Genomic DNA, 19,813 nt, shown 5'->3' with positions numbered 1-19,813 from the left:
GAAAGCCAGCTGAGGAATGAAAGGGATGCAAAACATCACTGACAGAAAACATGCAGGAACCACTGCTTCAGGGCATCTCAGAGACCCTTGTAATGATAACATGTCCTGTTTAAGGTGCATTCTGTACAGTTTCTCAGGGTCTACGTTTAAGCACTCTGTATTTTTCTTTGGAAGAAGAAAGGAGCTTTTACATGTGCATAAGGTGTCTTTTGTAATTCAGAAATATCTAGGAAAAGCATAACATTTGTATATTTGTGATTTGGTTGGAATCATTTCCATCCTTTCCCCATGGCCCCCCTCCCTCAGCCCCAACTTTTATCAAAACTTCCTGACAAGGAGGAGAGCCCTCCTGGAAATCACATACAGTATTAATGAAGACTTCTAGTTTCTTCAGGGTTTCTTGGATTAGTAGCCTTATTTGAAAAACCTTAACTTATTTGCTGAGATTGATAGGCTTTAATCTCTGCCAATGCTTTTAAAATTATGCACAATTCTAATTTTAATGCTGGAATGGATGGGAGACCAGAGTAAGTAATAATTTACTTTTTAGCTAAATGATGTACATTTTTAACTAGGTGAATTTACAAATAATCAATTCTGGCATACTTCCAACTTGCAGGGATTTTCCTTTTTTCATCTGAATATTTGGTTTTGTGGATGAATATAGAACACAAACCCAACTGTTCTGTGATTGTGTTTTAACAACTAGGATCTTTGTTTCTGGGCATATAGCTGAAAACACTGGGACAAGTTCTGAATGCTGGATTACATCTTTGTTTTATTTATTATTACTCTTTTTTAATTAGATCTAGAGATGGCATTGTAGAGATTCTACTGTATAAATTAACAATGTAACATAGCCTTTCTTCAGCTTGCTAATAGGCTTCAGCTTAATCTTTATTCCCCTTATCAAGGAGAGATTGCCTTTTTCCTCCAGAAACATAAACACCCGTCTGCTTAAATCCTAAATCTTACTCATATCTATTGAATGCTACAAACATAAAACTGAGAAATCAGAAATCACATCCTTGCCATGTTGGTGTTGAACCTTGGGTGCATCTTATAGAAGCCAGGAGGCTGCTTTGTAGGTCAGATCTCAAGAGAAATCTCTGAGACCTGTCTCTTTGTAGCTGCTGGACAAAGTGATATTGGTGTTACCTTGGTGACAAAATAATAATATGTAGTTTCCAATCTTGTAATTAGAAGTCTGATCTTGCTTTGCTGTTATTACTCACAGGCTTAAGGTAGAAGGTGGAAGATGAGTCCAGGCAAAACTGACTGGACTCATGGTATGGTCTTTGTTTATACAAACTTGTGTGCTGACCCTCTGGTTTTCACTACAGGCCCAAAAGTTCAAGTCAGATTTGTGTCCCAGTATACAGTGCAGGGCTCAGATGCAACATTTGTGTTCTGGGCTTCACCACTGGGCCCATGCCTAAAATTTCATCTCCTCTATTGGCTTCAGCTTTGTATTCAATACAGTAGATTGAAATAAAGTATGCTGAATATGTCATGTTCCAGTTTTTGAAGAATATCAGTTACAACATTTTGCTAATATTGCTGTTGAAAATTTAATTTCACAAGTTTTACAGCATTTCCTGTGAATGAAGTAAATCAATCACATGTAGAATTTGTTCGTCTCTTCAATACAAGAGCTTTCAGGCAGTTACATCACTGTAGAGAACGACGCTGGGAACATCCTTATTTAATTTAGAAGGTTAAAGACTGCTTTGTTTATCCTGGGGATCCAAAATTTTATGTTATGGAAGCTGTTATGAGACAAATGAATAACAAAATTAAAATGATTTAAATGATAAAATGTTCATTCAAATAAGGGACAGGATCTTGATATTAGTGAGGTCTTTAAAAAAATAGAAAAAAAAATAATCTACCGAGGCTATGATGGGTATTCCATCTTGAAAATCTCTGCAATTTAGACAGGCTATTTCCTTGCTTTCACAGAATCACAGAATCACAGAATTTCTAGGTTGGAAGAGACCTCAAGATCATTGAGTCCAACTTCTGACCTAACGCTAACAATCCCCACTAAAACGTATCCCTAAGCTCTACATCTAAACGTCTTTTAAAGACTTCCAGGGATGGTGACTCCACCACTTCCCTGGGCAGCCTGTTCCAATGTCTAACAACCTTTTCGGTAAAGAAGTTCTTCCTAACATCTAACCTAAAACTCCCCTGGCGCAACTTTAGCCCATTCCCCCTTGTCCTGTCACCAGGCACGTGGGAGAACAGGCCAACCCCCACCTCACTACAGCCTCCTTTAAGGTATCTGTAGAGAGCAATAAGGTCGCCCCTGAGCCTCCTTTTCTCCAGGCTGAACAAGCCCAGCTCCCTCAGCCGCTCCTCGTAGGACTTGTTCCCCAGGCCCCTCACCAGCTTCGTCGCCCTTTTCTGGATTCGCTCAAGCACCTCGATGTCCTTCTTGTAGCGAGGGGCCCAAAACTGAACACAGTACTCGAGGTGCGGCCTCACCAGAGCCAAGTACAGGGGGACGATCACCTCCCTAGCCCTGCTGGCCACACTGTTTCTGATACAAGCCAGGATGCCGTTGGCCTTCTTGGCCACCTGAGCACACTGCTGGCTCATATTCAGCCGACTATCAACCATCACTCCCAGGTCCTTCTCTGCCTGGCAGCTCTCCAACCACTCATCTCCCAGCCTGTAGCTCTGCTTGGGGTTATTGAGCCCCAGGTGCAGGACCCGGCACTTCGCCTTGTTGAACTTCATGCAGTTGACCTCAGCCCATCGGTGCAGCCTATCCAGATCCTCCTGCAGAGCTTTCCTACCCTCAAGCAGATCAACACATGCACCTAACTTGGTGTCATCTGCGAACTTACTGAGGGTGCACTCAATGCCCTCGTCCAGATCATCGATGAAGATATTAAAGAGGACCGGCCCCAGCACTGAGCCCTGGGGGACTCCACTAGTGACTGGCCTCCAACTGGACTTGGCTCCATTCACCACGACTCTTTGGGCCCGGCTATCCAGCCAGTTTCTAACCCAATGAAGCGTGCGCCAGTCCAAGCCAAGAGCAGCCAGTTTCTTGAGGAGAATGCTGTGGGAGACGGTGTCAAAAGCCTTGCTGAAGTCAAGGTAGACCACATCCACAGCCTTTCCCTCATCCACCCAGCGCGTCACTTTGTCATAGAAGGAGATCAGGTTCGTCAAGCAGGATCTGCCTTCGTAAACCCATGCTGACTGGGCCTGATCGCCTGCTTGCCCTGCAAGTGCCACATGATGACTCTCAGGAGGATCTGCTCCATGAGCTTCCCTGGCACTGAGGTCAAACTGACAGGCCTGTAGTTTCCCAAGTCTGCCCTCCGGTCCTTCTTGTAGATGGGCGTCACGTTTGCTAGTCGCCAGTCAACTGGGACCTCCCCCGATAGCCAGGACTGCTGATAAATGATGGATAGTGGCTTGGCCAGCTCCTCTGCCAGTTCACTCAGTACCCTTGGGTGGATCCCATCTGGCCCCATCGACTTGTGCACATCCAAGTGCCATAGCAGGTCACCAACCAGTTCTTTGAGGATAGTGAGGGCCACATCCTGCTCCCCATCCCCTTCCACCAGCTCAGGGTGCTGGGTATCCAGAGAACAACCGGTATTGTCGCTAAAGACTGAGGCAAAGAAGGCATTGAGCACCTCCGCCTTTTCCTCATCTCTTGTAACTAAGTTTCCCCCTGCATCCGGTAAAGGATGGAGATTCTCCTTAGTCCTCCTTTTTGTGTTGATGTATTTAGAGAAACGTTTTTTGTTATCTTTAAGGGCAGTAGCCAGATTGAGCTCCAGATGAGCTTTGGCCTTCCTAATTTTGTCCCTGCACAGCCTCGCTAAATCCTTTACCATGGTTGTTGGACATGACGCAGGAGTGTAAATCAGGGATATCCTATAACAGATTCAGGATTAAACTGAACAGTTGTCCTTTTTTAGCCACAAAATCTTTAGTTTACATCCCAGTGTAGGAGAGTACTCTATTTAAAGCTCTGTTATTGTTGCTGTAAGACAGAATGTTACTGATAAATAAATCAAATCAAATTTTTGGAAGAATTTAGTCACACAAACTTTGTTTACTGTTACTATAAAGCAGATAGTTATTTTAAAGTCACTTTCTTAAAACTGAAAACACCTGAGACATACTTTTCCAAATTCCTTTCCATTGTTTGTTTCTGCTAGTTCCTAGTCTTCACATTAGTGGATATTTCAATGTCAGCATTTCGATATATATAATATATGTATCAATGGCAAATAAGTGATAATATCAATGACTTGTTCATTGTGTTCCAAATTCATGAGTGAAGAAGAAAGAAAACGACTTGTGGATTTTTAAAATGAGTTCTCTATTTCTTGTCCATTTGTATTAATTGGGAAGTTGTTTTAACAGTGCCATCTAATAATCACGAGGCAGATGAATTTACTTAATAAGAAGAATTAATTAGAATGTAAAGCAACAGTTATTTCATACCTGATATGAAATATCTGGTATACCTGATAAACTTCTGAATACAATTTCAGGCTATGGATTATATTCAACTTTGTGTTTGTATGCTTGTTTAATTATATTCAACTGTATGCTTGCCCAGTAGCATAGACTTGTTTTATTCTGGACTTTTGTAGCAAGTTTGTGTTTATCTGCAAAATTAAAAAAAAATAAAAAATTACTGAGTTGCTGTCTGACTCCTCCTTCACCAAGAGCACCCAAACAAATGTTAATACTGTTTAAAAAAGTCATTGAAATTCAGATTTAACAGCTGGTAGAAGATCAACTATAAACTTGTAAAAGCTCTGTATCTTTTACTGAATTGCAAATTTAATGTCTATGATGAATGATTTCCTTTCTTAGTTTCCTGGTAGGGGATACCACAAACATCAAGTTAGTTTTACAGATTTCCCCACTGTAGTTACATCATGCAATAAATGACTGAAGAAAATGTCATTGTTATTCAGCATGTGTTAAGAATACAATAACATATTTGAGTATATATTTACAGTATCATTTTTTTAAATTTAATTATTTCTTTTAATTTAATGATTAATTTTAATCATTTGAAATTGTTGCTATTATAAAAATGCAGTTGTAATATCAGATTTCAAATGGATAAGTAAATAGAAAAAGTCTGGGAATTGTGAAATATATTAATGCATTTAGGAAAAACAAGACAAGAACAAGAAAACAAAAACAACCAACCAAACAAAACCACACATATTTTCAATTGGTCCTCCATCTCTGCTCAGGTCATTAGGCTTTATATTTTTTTCTAAGAACTCAGACAACGTATTAGAAAATAGCTGAATGGAAATGAAAGCATGTTCTTACTGCAAAGTTTTTGCAAATCCTTAGGTGTAATTTTTGCAGAATCTTGGTCAGACAATAATCCTCTTGAAACATGAGGCATAGATTAGGTAAGCACTTGGCTACTGAACTGAATAATAAATATTTGTTCTTTTGCTCATGTGAGGTGTTCTTAAGACTTTCAGAGGATCTTTTATGTGTCTTTAATCAATGTTTAAGTGACAGAAATTTAAACATTAAGGACCAGTTCTGAAGAATTAACCAGAAACTCCACATACATTATTTGCAATCAGGATAAACAAATAAAGCTTTTCATCACCATCTTCATGATCTCTAAGGCCTAAAACTGCTTATACTAATTTTCTGTTTTATGCTGGGGATAGGTGATATTATGAAACTCAATATACTCGTTTTCAGAATGCAGAAAGAAGACAGGCATATTTTGCCTGTCATATTATTTCTTTCTCTCCTTCTGTTTTCTTAAGTGGTTGTTGTTTTGCCTGGAACTGATCAACAGAAGTTGTGTTTTCCATTTTAAACATTGACAAGTTTTGACCTGATCCATGCCAAATACCCTGATTCCTCAGTTTTTTTTGTTGTTGTTGTTGTTTTTTGTTGTTGTTTTTTTGTCTTTATAATACTTTCTTGTAAGTCAAAACTGTGTTAAGTGCTTTCCTTCTGCCCAAAGCATAATAATTACTTTGATGTGTTAATTGCATTATATTCCTTTGTGTATATAGTATGTATTCCTAGTGTAGCCTTTGTTTTAACAGAAATGCTGAAGTTTTTAATTTATTTTTATTTTTATTTTTTCTGACACTAGCATTTCTATTAAGCTAAAGAGCAAACGTCAGGCTGTTTTCTTCATCTATGGCTTGACGTTTTTGCACTGGATTAAGCCATGTATTCTATCATGATAGTCTCATAAATAAATAAATAAATAAATAAATAAATAAATAAAAAGAGAGAGAGACTCATACTCATGGACATGTTGGAACATAGACAATCTATCATACAAGAAGATTCTGAGTTATTATGGATTCATTTATTGTATCCCTCATGGAAATGAAGAGCTTGTCTATTCTGAATACTGTCTTTCATCCTCTGGCTCTCATATTGCCCTTATTTTTAAATTACAGTAATTTTCTATAGTGAAATATAGAAAAGACTTTTCAATGATCAATATTTGCTTTTAAAGTAATTGTGATGCATGCTTTCCTCTTCTCCCAGTGAAGAAGCATGATAGCCCCTTCACATATCAAGACAGACCATTTTCTATGCCAAGAAAGAATTAGAGCTCAAACAGAGCAGTATATTATCATTGTGAACTAATACCTCTCATGCAAAATAATCTTTGCATATGAAAATTATATCCTTGATAAAGCTACTGAGAAGCTATGAAAATCCCATTGTCCTACTCCCTTGAAGGATTTGTGTTGTAGTATATTGGTAATGTTACAATGTATTTCAAATTATGATTTCAAGTATTCATGTGAATTTGAGCAAAATTCTTAATAGGGATAATTTCCCTTACTATGTCTGCTACCTTACTATATACATGCTCTTTGTGTCACAAACCAAATTTTGCAGTTCTGCCAGAAGAGAAAAACTTCAAATATTTTTTGGTACCATCATTGTATCTGAATTTGTCATTTTAACTGCTAGGCTAGCTTCAAAGGAAAACAAGATCAATTTTAGTTGAATAAAAGCTTTAATTATTGATTTTAATGCTCAGAACTATTTATAAAAGAAAATTAGACACAAGAAAGTTGAAATTTAAAGTGCATTTGACATGGATATCTTTTGGACTGTCATATTAAGCTCTTTTGAAGAAGTGAAACAACAATTTCCACTTCTCAGATATGGTATTTCAGGTAGAAGCACTGTCCTGGTTCCTCTAAAGTAGTCACACAGGAAGTTATCTTATGCCATTTAAAGTAAGTTTGTAAAATACACCTCATTTAAAGTATCATTATTATTTAAAATAAAATATCAGTTGATAATATTAAAAAAGCAACAACAACAACAAAAAACCTTTCTCTACAAATTTTGCCTCGCTTTTATCATGAGAAAAAACATGGCTATTGCACTATCGCTACAATAAAAATAATTTTCCAGACTGTTCTTGATGTCTTGCTTTTTCTCTTCAACCTTACTAATTAAATAATTAACATAAACTAAATATATTGCAGACTTGGTTTGCTGTGAGTGAGAAAGCACATAAATCACTGCTTTAAGTTTGATTCAAGCTGCATAATCTTTGTTATGCAAACACTCCTAGCTACACTGACTCTCCATTCTAGGTTTACTTGCTGGCTTAAGAAAACTGCCAAAATAAAATTTCTACCATTTCCTCCATTTGCAAACATTTACAATTCCAACTTATTGCATCCTTTTATGAATGATACATCAAGGAAATATACTCATGATTCATAACATGTGAATGACTCCCCACAGGTAGTACACATGGCATGTTAATAGCCTATACAATTAAGATTTAATTAAGAGAAAAGTACTAGTCATCAAAAGAGGTTTTGTGTTCACAGTGTAAAGTACAAGGAAATGAACTTTTGAAATGTTAATAACATTTATTTTTTAGTAAGAAAATCCATTTTTTATAATTTTAATATCTAGACCATCCTATGGTTTAGATTTCATTCATCTCAGTATAAAGTGTATAGTCATTTTTACTTTTATTGTATTGTATTGTATTGTATTGTATTGTATTGTATTTTGTTTTATTTTGTTTAGTTTAGTTTAGTTTAGTTTAGGTTTGGTTTGGTTTGGTTTGGTTTGGTTTGGTTTGGTTTGGTTTGGTTTGGTTTGGTTTTGTTGATTATGGCTCTTTTTTGGTAGATCTCAGTTATTTAGCTATAACAGAGGTTTTGAATATTAAAGGGTGTTGGAGAGGGGACAGTCTGGCTATTAGTGTTAATGAGCATACATTCAGGCTATGTGACAATAATTCTATTCTTGATCTCTTTATTTAAATCAGGATGGATTTCTCCATTAGTTCTCAGAACTACCATTTGAAAAAGGGATAATATTCCTAATGAAGCAGGACCACAGAATTTTCTTTTCTAATTAATTGTGTATGAAAATTAATCCTGATGAAACACTGATAAAAACATAAACAATCTGTGACAGAAGTTTTACAGAGTCACTGAAGCAGAATGAAATAACATAGAGTTGGGCTGCTTATGCTTAACACTCAATATCGGACCTGAATCACTAGAAGTTATTACCACGTATTAATATAATTTAAATGGAAGTGGTCATTGAAATAGAAAGACAAAATAGCAAGGAAAAAAAAAAACGCAGTAAGGAGCACCTTATTTTAATGCTATGCTTGGGAAAAGATCACTAATCAGATGCTGCATGTTACCTAATATTCTCTGTACTTACCAAAACATACAAAATCAGCATAATACAAGAAAGCAAGGTTCTAGATAAAAGAAGGGTCATGTTGTTTGTTTTTTTTGTTGTTTGTTTGTTTTTTGTTTGGTTGGTTGGTTTTGTTTTTACATCTTATGTTTCTATTCCCTTTCTCAAAATGAAATTAAGTTTATTAAATTTCGAAGACTGCCTTAAATTATAGGTTTTGATCTCAGGACTAGCTAGCAAGCAAGCATTAAATCATCAAAAAAAATCATGCTTCAGCATTTAGCATGTTATTCTGAATCAAAATTCAAAGACCAAGATTTGGCAGATGGGTCAACAACAACAACAGCAACAAAAGAATTTCAGGTAGAATTAAGTTTTATACATTATCAATGTCTTAATCACAAAATATTCTGAGTGTGAGATTTGTCGAAGCAGATATATTGCTGTTAAAGGGTCCAGGCTGAACATACCAAAATTTTAGGATATAAAAAATATATATTGAGAAAGTCCCATCTCTTTCAATTTCTCATTAAGTATTGTTTTCAGTGAACAAAAATTAATCTTGTGTATCCGAGTCACAGCTACAGGGAAAATCACATTTGATTCTGAGCAATTAGTGCAATATTTAAATGTGCTATTTCAAACCATTTAATTTGTTTTGAGTTAAAAAGTATATTATCATCAGTTTTTGTTGAAAATGTAACAATCCTATAAGCACTGATGGCACTAATGCCATGTATTTCAGGTGGTTTGAAATGTGCCAGAAAAGAGATGTCTTATCAGTAACTGGAGCACTCTGAGGTAGTTAGTCCTGTTTATATTTTCCCTATCACAGGTATTTCTATGAAAAAATGGAAGGTGAGGTCATTTCATAGGATCACAGAATCATAGAATATTCCAAATTGGAAGGGACTCACAAGGATCATCCAGTCCAACATGTGGCTCCACAAAGCATCCCTCATAAATCAAAACAAATGTCTGAGAGCATTCTACAAATTCTTTTTGACCTCTGGCAACTCGGTGCTGTTACCACTGCCTTCGTGAGCCTGTTCCAGTGCCCATCCACCCTCTCAGTGAAGAACCTATTCCTAATAGCCAGTCTGGACCTCCCTTGTTTCAGCTCCATGCCATTCCCTTTGGTCCTATCACTGGTCCCCAGAGAGAGGAGATCAGCATCTCCCACTTTCCCCCCCCCCCCCCCCCCTCTTCAAAAAGCTATATGCTGCCTTGAAGTCTTTCCTCAGTCTCTTTTTCACGGGGTAAAAAAGAGGTGGATTAAAGATGAGTGGTGGATCTGAAGTCTGGTGAAGATGCCTGAAGATGCCATCAAGAAGATGCCTGAAGGCTAGTCAGGTAGCAAAGTGAGATCTTGCCTTCTAAAATCTCTTAAAAAGCTTCAAAACTCCATCTCCCAATATCCTTCTCTGTAATATATCCCATTTTCACCTCTTATATCTCCTTCATTTTCTCCTTTTCCATTCCTTTAAAGAAAGGAATGCTCCATGGTAGATTATTCCTTCATTATGACAAATATTCTCAATTAAATCAAAACTGTGACAAGTAAGGTAACACTCGAGTGCAGGTAGCATAGAAAGGAAGGATAAATTGGATCATATAACTGTTGATTAACATCTGTGTTAAACATCTTATCTTACCTGTTACCAGTGTCATCAGCCTTGCTGCACAGTCAGAAAGATGAGATGTTTCTTTCAGATGTAGTTGAGAGGAAGAAAGAGCTATTCCTCTCAAAAAGTCAGAGGAGGGAAGAACAGAGGAATCCTGCTTTATCAATCTGCAACAAGAACACTTTGAAAACAAAGTAAAACAAAAACAAATCCAAAATAAAACAATAGCAACAAACACACCTATTCTTAGACAATTTTATTTTTTTGACGGTCCCAATAGATTCCTGTATTCTTCAAAGGCTAGTGATGGGAAACGCCGTTTTCATACTTCTAGTACATGAAGAGGAATGGTTATCTAATGAACATGCATGATAGTGAAAAGGTAAGTGTGTTGGTTTTACCATGCTGGGCAGCTAACCCCACAACCGCTCTCTCACTCCCCCTCCTTTAGATGAGGAGGGGGAGAAGTAAAGCAAAGAACAACTCACGGGTTGAGATAAAGATAATTTAATTAAAGGGAAATAATTATAATAATTAAATAAAGACTACCATGAACTAAACAATTTAACTAAGGGGAAATAAAAGGGAAAGGGGAAAAAGGGAGGGGAAAAAGCGAAAAAATAAAAAGAAGGGAGGAAAACAAACAAATAAAATAAATGAAAGCTATATGGAAGTGCAGAGGAAAGAAATTACTCTCGACTTCCCACAAATGAGCGATGATTGACCATGTCCTTGAAGCAAGGCCTCAACGCACACAGCCGGTGTTCGAGAGGAGGGCCAACGTCTTCTCAACGAGAGCCCACCCCTCCCCTCTTCTTCCTGTTTCTACCTTTTATTGCTGAGTGTGACACCACATGGTATGGAATATCCGTTTGATTGGTTTAGGTCAGCTGCCCTAGTGATGTTTCTCTCCTCACTTTTTGCCCACCCCCTAGGAGGGTTAGAAAAAGGCCCAATGCTGTGCCACTGCTGCTCAGCAGTAGACACAACACTGGTGTGATAACACTGCTGTTCCAGCTACAAGTACAGAGAACAGCACTGTATGGGCTGCTGCCGGGAAAGTTAACATTCCAGCCAGACCCAGTACAGTAAGTAATCATAGGAAATCTTTATACTAAATGTGTCTTGTGAAACAAGAATTACAAGGAATTACAACTCCCTTGTAGGTATTGAAACTCAACAGAAATTGGGACAAGAAAGGGATTGTTACAGATGAGATCTGAGCTTTAGAAGAGAGTTGAGATAAAATCCAATAATGAAAGATATTTTACAATTATACTGATGCCTAAGTTTGATGTCATGATGCTAAATATTTCCTTGTTGGTGGACCTTGGTGCAGAACCCTTCCAAGAAACCAGGATTAGAATTGTCAAAAAAGTATCCTTCCTCCATTGGACCCATAAGCTCATTTCAGAGAAGAATGGGCTAAGGGGATGTTCAGGTGGAGGAGATGAACTCTGGTGCCAGAATAGATGTTGCCTGGAGACTGTGGATGGACTTGTTTGTATTCTACTGAAATATTTTCTGCTTAGGCCCTGAGCAACCCGACCTAACTGTCCTTACTCCAAGCAGGGAGTTGGAATACAAAAAAAAAGTAGGTAGGTAAGTACTTTAAAGAGAGGTTCAGATAAGAGAAAAGAGGAAAAAAAATAATAATGCAGGCCACTTTCTAAAAGCTGATGTTAATGCATTACAATTATATTTTTTGACAGTTACATATGTAAAATAAATTTAAAAAAATGATGTTAAAAAAATTGATGCATACTGCAGATTATTACATGAAATGTAATGTACTTCTCTCTATGTATGAAAATGTGTTCATTAGATAAATGTGTAGCAAATATGTTTGTTTGCTTTTTTTTTTTTTTTTGTATATCAAATGAGAGCTCGGCAACAGCAGTGTGCTTTGCAAATTCACTGTCTTTCTTTGATTTTTTTTTTTGAAAAAAGTAGCACTCCCCAGAACAAATATTCTGAATTCTGCAAAGTTTTCACGTTTTCCAAATGAAGCAGTTGATTTTTCTAACTTGAAGCAAGATATTTTTTTCCCCTCCAAATGTACTTTAACATGATGCTCAAAATCCAAGCAAACTATCTTATATCAAATGAAGTGTTTCTTTCTATTTGAAATAATTTCCATCTTTATTTTGCTAAATATTTTTTTGATTGACCTGAAATGTTCCTTTTGGAACTGCAAATGAAATCAATCAGTCCAAGAGGAGAAACTTAAATTTGCTTTAATCAAAATAGCATTAATCTTGCTCTGAGAGGAGGCTGCAAAATGCCCTTTGATTTGCAGACTGAACTGCAGACGTGCAAGTTCTGTGTTTAACAGGCTGATGCTAAATAGCTGAATTAAGCCACAAATAGTCCAATCAAACGTAGAACCTACCTCAGAATCATCTCACAAAACTATAAGGTTTCACCTTTCCCTTGGTTCCAGTGGCTCAACTGGATAATTATGAGCCTTAAATGAACTTTCCCAAATTTCTTATAAATTCACTGACATCCTAGGGCTGTCCAAGATCAAATTTCCAATTAATTCATATTTGAGGTTTACAAGCAATGGAAAATGATCAAGGAAATACATCCAAAGTAAAGAATAAATGTAACTGAGAGAAATCCATATTTTCTTACAGAGAGAAAAGCATGTTATTAATCTTTTCCACTTGAGTGTTCTTCAGAAATCCATGTGAGTTTCAGTTAAGGTTTGTCAAAAATTTATTTTGCACAATATACAAATCTCTGTTTTTAATAGAAATTGTATCTGAGAATCATAATTACAAGTTTGATACCTCAGTGGAACTGTTAAATGACTAAAGAGAATGAAGGAACAGTAAGGAATAGAGAGAGTAATTTTAGAGACTATCATGGGAAGACTAAAAGTATCATAGAGCAAGAAGCTTGTTTTCAGGTCTTGCTGAAGTGCTTTAGGTGGCTCCAGTGGAACATATGTAGCCCATCACTTCTAGATAGAAAAAGTATAGAAAGATAGAAAAACGCCTCTGTCTGTATATGTTTTTTTGTTTGTTTGTTTGTTTGTTTGTTTGTTAACTCTAAGAAGAAGTGTATACTTTTTGAATGCCAATCAGGACCTGAATGTCTAGCCACTGGTTCTGAGGGTATTCCCAGAAAACATGTTTCTGAGTCTTTTTTTTTTTTTTTTACCTCACAAGGATGATCAACCAGATATATTTATATTTTATGTCCTTTTCACCAAAGCACCAACCCAATGACAAGACAGCTTCACTCTGAAATGGAGTGAATCTCTTGCTTTAGTGATAAATAATAGATTGATTTGAGATGGCTGAATGTTGGAAATCTACTTCAAAGTACTTTTTACTTTGGTAAAAAATCTGACTTAACTATACTACAAGTATTATATCTGACTTAACTATATTACAAGTATTTGCTTAGTGACAGGAAGAACCAGGTTGGAGCACTGATTCTGAGTAAAAGTACTTTTCAGTTTATGGTAGTTTAAGTGTACAGTAATGCATGTGGCAAGACAAATTCAGCTGAGGGGCAGCAAGGAGATAGAAAGTGCATCAGAAGGAAAACAAAGAATCTCAAACCACAGCTTTGGTGATTTCTGCTATGGAGCTCTGACAGTAAAAGAGTGTGGAAAAAAAAATTATTGAAAAGCCTCAATAATCTCATGGAACATATGAAAAAAATTAATACACTGAAGTGGGATTTTCTGCCCAGTACACTCCAAAAATTATGGTTACTTAGGCAAACAAAATGTTATTATCTTGCTATATGAAATCACACCTCACAGGAAAGTGTTAAGTGGTATGGAGTTAGATCCAATGACACAAAAAGAGAAGTGTTATGTAGCCAAACAGTAAATAGATTGTATAACAACAATAATGTGAAAGCAAAGAAAAAGTGCCGCTCCACAAAACTGAAACTAAGAATTATGGTAAAAGATAACAGGTGAAGTTGTACAGTGCAGTAATGATAATACAAGGTTGATGGTGATGATGTTGAGAAATTGTTGAGAAAGTTTTGCATGTTCTGTATTTTGGAAATTAAAGCAAAATCTTACATTTCAAGCATGTTCCCACATTGGCACTAATTTTACTGGATTTGTTTAACAGGAAAAAATACAGCTTTCAGTGAAAGAGAGAGCATACCTGTTTTCAACTTATGCTACCTGACAGCTTGGGTGTCATTTGCATTTTCTTATTGAGTTTGAAGTCTGAAAAACAAAAGTACCAGATGGTCCATATACTTCCATCTCCAAGTTAGAGCTTTAGTGACTACAAATTAAAAGCAGTAAGCCACAGTGTAAGGAGAAACTGGAGTAACCTACAAGTAATGTAAGCTCCTACTTGTCCTTTTCAGACACAAAATGTTCTTGTTTTCCACACTGTCCACCTGCAACTATCATTAAAGCCCCATGTACTAGATACTATTTATTTTTCTTTCCAGAACAATGTATATGTCAAAAGCAAGATATGTTTTCCACAAAAACCACAGTAACTCAGACTTTGTTCATTCAAGTATTGGTCCAAAATTACACAAAGCAGATGAGAAATACAGCTGGCTAGATGTGTGAAGATGCAAATGTTTTTCTATAGTTAACTTCAGAAATTCAGTTGCAGTTCTAATTTTTCTCTTGCAGTGTATTCTATGACAAAACAAAACAAAACCAAACAACAACTCCCCACAAAACAAAGAAAACCAGCCAACGAAAACAAACAAAAAAGCAAACAAACAAACAAAACCACCAAAACCACGAAACAACCAACCAACCAAAAAACACATTGTGAATGCTCAGAAATCATTTATCTTTTACTGTGCAACAAGAATAATTTAGGTAGGTTAGGAATGACACTTTTTCTGTCTTGCAAAACTCAGTGGAAATGAAAACCCACTCCTTTGTTTTTTCCAGTAAAGAATAAAAACTCTTTGAAATAAATATGCTTTATTACTACTTTTAGTCTTTGTAGGCCTTCTAGTCTGAGTGGTATTTTTGAAACTTAGCCATACGCAAATTTCACTGTGATACAAAAATTGTCAGAGTGCTTTAGAGAAGTTCATACAGAAACAGCAATGCACCTCTTGAAGTCCTAGTATATTGCACTGATCAAAATTCCCCTTTCATCAGCTACACACTTTCATCGTAGAGAGAGAACAGTACTATGTTTAATTTTGCAAACATAATGTTTTACTAGGTGGATAAAGACCTATATTGCGCAATTAATCCTTTTCCACACTATAGATACAGTGGAATCTGTATGAAATCTGTATGAAAAGCATCTTTCTGTTCATAGAGAAAAACATTCTTACACTAGGAGCATCTAAAACATTAAAGCTATAACTTATATCTAAGAGTAAAATCTCCACTCTCATCTCCGAAAAAGGAAACTCCACTGCTTTGCTAACAGATGGCATAACCTTGTCAACACTATAAAACACCTATAAATATGTCTGGGGTCACTCAGACTGACTGTAACTGACACAGCTATGCTAGCTGAAGTTCATAGTCAGCTTGGGCTGCACTTAAAAAAGAGCCCCTAAGGGCTCTTTATGATTGCTGTAAAGCAGGATTCTATTCCCTAAAGTTAATAGAGTTACACTGGTGTTGCTGAAAGGATTATCAGCATAATCATTGACTTCTCCAGCCTAATATCTGATTTACAAATGAGCTAGCAGGAATCTAATTTTCCTCTGTCTGCCTCTATTCTCAGCTCGTCCACCAAAAATTTGTCAAGTAAATAATTCTGCTGAGCTGTAATATCTCGTCTGTGTACTGGAAGCTAAAATTTGAACAGAAAGCTTATTGCTTTCATGCCACCATGCTGTGAGATTTTACTTTGCAAGGAGCCAGTTGGCTGTATTTCTTGCAGAACCCACCATCAGTGCAGATGAGCTGAAGTATGAAATAGGCTTGCCAGTCTTGAGAACTACAACTTTCTCCCAAACTATTCAGAATGACCATGTAGTTACTTCAAAGGGATTTTCTATGTAATCGGCACCTTTTCTCACCCTCCAGACACAGAGGTATCTTTATAATTAAACCTTCTCTACTTCTGACTTTCAAATTTGTTTTTGTTTGCTTACTTCATTTCATAAGAAATAGATAAGTAGGTGTACATAACAGAATTTTCAATGGCTAAACAAATATTTAGAAGTGGAGCAAAAAAGAACTACTACTTAAGTTCCATTATGAGGCAAATGTATACAATCCTTTGTAGACAAATTGAAAATTACTGGTCATGTGTCATGTCATTGAAAACTTGATGGAATCTTTTTGTTCGTTTGTTTGTTTGTTTTGTTGCTCTAGTAACCTTTTTTTTTTTTTTTCCAAGAAGTAAAGTACTAGCCTAAGCTCTGCACTTCATCAGCCAGGTCAGCATGACTTGCTGTCATTTGGTGGCATAAGTAGTGATGTCATGTCTATTGTCTACATCTTTTTTGTACTTTACATCTACTTTCTGAAATGTAAGGTACTTTCAGTATATGGATGTATGCATGATCATATATGGGAGGAGATACAAACTGGTTGATGAGAAGTTTGACAATGTGTTCTTGCAGCCCTGAAAAGTAATTGTATCCTGGGATGCATCAAAAGAAGTGGCCAGCAGGTTCCAGGAAGTGATTATCTCCTTCTACTGTCGTAAGACCCCACCTGGAGCACTGTGTTCACCTCTGGGCCCCCAGAACAAAGACATGGACCTATACATGGACCCTATATTCCAGAGGGGGTCCAAGAAGATGGTCAAGGGGCTGGAGCACCTCTTCTACGAAGACAAGCTGAGAGCTGGGGTAGTTCAGCCTGGAGAAGAGAAAGCTCCAGGGAGGCCTTATAGCGGCCTTCCAGTACCCAAAGGGGGCCTGCAGGAAAACTGGGGAAGGACTCTTTGTCAGGAAGTGGAGTGATAGGACAACAGGGAATGGCTTTAAACTAAAAGTGGAAAGATTTAGATTAGATATAAGGATGAAATTCTTTACAGCGAGGGTGGTCAGGCAGTGGCACAAGTTGCCCAAAGAAGTTGTGAATGCCCCATTCCTGGAAGTGTTCAAGGCCAGGTTGGATGGGGCTTTGGGAAGCGTGGGCTAGTGGGAAGTGTCCCTGCCCACGGCAGGGGGGTTGGAATTAGATGATTTTTAAGGTCCCTTCCCACCCAAACTGTTCAGTGGTTCTATTATTCTTCGATGTATATTTAGAACCAGTTACAAATTAGCTGTTTTCCTCTTGCAGTGAACTGCCTGGGAGGACAAACACAAAACCCATCACTTGGCCTATAAAATGCAATACCTATACAGATCAGGAAGAAGCAGAGACCTCAGGATAAAAGGTTTGCATTGGCACATCAACATTTCAGATAGATACAACTGATAGACGGAAGCTGATAGAGTGGTTGCTTGTTAAAACACACAGCAAGAAGTAATTTCAATGTGCTGCATCAGTTTCCTGCTACTGTCTTTAGGTCTACAGGAGGACTCCCTGCATTAGTCTCTTGGTTCTATTCATGCAAATGCCTTTTGAAATTAATTTACTGACTCCAAATCAAATTTATTTAATCTGAAAAAGATGGTGCGGAATGATGTTTTGCTTTAGTGTCAACTAAGGCAGTATTAATGTCCCCTTCCTGAACACAGCATGTGAAAAGGCAAAGAGAACAAAAAAGAAAAAGTAAAAAAGAGAGCAAATATATATTCTTAGAAAGATTTTTACAATTTTACTGTAAATCCGTAGCAGGATGGTGTGGATCCTATCTTACTATAGGAGGATATGTTGTTTCTTGAGGTTTGTCACCAAGGGCGCATGTGTCTGCATATTGCACTATGAACATTGGAACGCAAACTTAGACTGTTTCATTTTTGAATAGTTTATAATCTTTAAAAACCTGATTTCTGCTTCTCTTTTATTGACACAGAATATCTTACTGTAATTGTATAGTTCTGTAGAGCAGGAATTGACAACACTATATAATGAATGCAAAGTCCTTTACCTTAAGTCTGTAGGTCTCAGCTGCCTGTTACTGAAGCAGCTCTTGGAGCAAGGCTGATAGATCTGCTATGCACAGCTCTGCAGTATCAGGACAAAGTAAGAATTATTCATAGGCTCCTGCCTCTAGTACATCAGTACATGAAGTGAAAAGTTTTGGGAAATATTATTTGCTAGGTTATTTAAACAAACCAACAAAAAGATCATTGTCCTTAGGGTGTGCACCAAATATACTGGTAAGAGTAGAGAACATTCTAGCTGTGAATACAGATTTCACAAGTAAAAACACTAAAATTTCATTTTACAGAAGCCTCACTGAAACAAAAATTGGAGTCCTTCTACACCTAATGTATTTAGTAAGCAAGTTCTTTTCTGTATTCATCTTCCCAGGTTGTCTAACTGATTTTGAATATTTTTTTTCTTACTTATGGAAATAAAGAATTGAAGTATTTATTGGATATTTTATATTTTCATCTAGCAGAGGAGAATACAGGCACCAATCTTCATCCCTGGAAGTCTTCAAAAGACGCTTAGATGTAGAGCTTAGGGATATGGTTTAGTGGAGGGCTGTTAGCGTTAGGTTGGAGGTTGGACTTGATGACCTTGAGGTCTCTTCCAACCTAGAAAATTCTGTGATTCTGTGATTCTGTAATGCTGAATATATTTAAGAAACCAGAAGTGCAGGCATCCTGTAATGGAAAGATATGTGCCTCAGGACATTTTTCATATTGAAAATCTTTTATTCTGAAAACTCTATTGTGACATTTGTATGCTGTTTATCAATGGCAAAGCTGTTCATCAGTTAGTGAAGCTGCTGGTTCCTCCAATAATGTGTTTACACCAATACTTTCTGCAGTAGAAACTAAAGTGGAATCTATGTCATAAATTCATAGAATCATAGAATAGAATCACAGATTCATTAAGTTTGGAAAAGACCTCCAATATCACCTGGTTCAACCAACCCCTACCACCAATATTATATACTAGATGATCTCCCTAAGTACCACACCCAATCATTCTTAAACACCCCTAGTGATGGTGATTCCATCTATACATCATGGCAGAAAGACAGCAGTGTGGGTGCTGGAAGGCGCTGGCAGATGAGGACTCTACCTCACATGAGCACTGAGACACCAGAGAAACTTTGGTACCTGTCCAGGTGGTATCCCCGAGATGCTAGAGAACTATTAATTATTAATGGACATGCTTGTACATGGATGTATACACAGTGCTGAACATGTTGTTCAGTAACCCTTGGTAATTAGTCCTATCTTAACCAGAGGATTTAGTCCATTAATTTCCTACTACCTTTTCAAGAGAAAGAAAACATTTCTTATAGATAATATGGGTCATTTAAACACCTAGATTACTTACAAACCTACATGAGGAGATGCTACAGAGATTAGTTAGAAATGGTGTGTTATCCTTGTTTGTTTTTGTTTTTCCTATAGACTTCATTACAGTAGAGAAAGAGGTGCAACTGTACCTAAATATCTTTGGACTTCTCTGTGATGAAAGGACTGGTGAAGTCAAA

The 19,813-nt window shown here is 36.9% G+C and overlaps 1 long non-coding RNA gene across 2 annotated transcripts; it reads right to left on the bottom strand.

Annotated features, from left to right (window-relative positions):
* Positions 1 to 207: 207 nt before the first annotated feature.
* LOC311427529 lies at positions 208 to 11,071 on the bottom strand. 2 transcript variants are annotated; one of them, XR_014687401.1, is made up of 3 exons: positions 10,347 to 11,071; positions 4,480 to 4,646; positions 208 to 1,769 (listed from the first exon to the last, which is right to left on the bottom strand). It is a non-coding gene; the product is annotated as an uncharacterized lncRNA (long non-coding RNA). The 2 variants fall into 2 exon arrangements; XR_014687402.1 differs by having other exon boundaries at positions 4,583 to 4,646.
* Between the last annotated feature and the right edge of the window lie 8,742 nt (positions 11,072 to 19,813).

Source organism: Aythya ferina (assembly GCF_964211825.1).
Source record: "Aythya ferina genome assembly, chromosome: Z".
Lineage (NCBI taxonomy): Eukaryota > Metazoa > Chordata > Aves > Anseriformes > Anatidae > Aythya > Aythya ferina.
The sequence above is the reverse complement of the archived record's forward strand: the minus strand, read 5'-3'. Positions and strand labels throughout refer to the sequence as shown.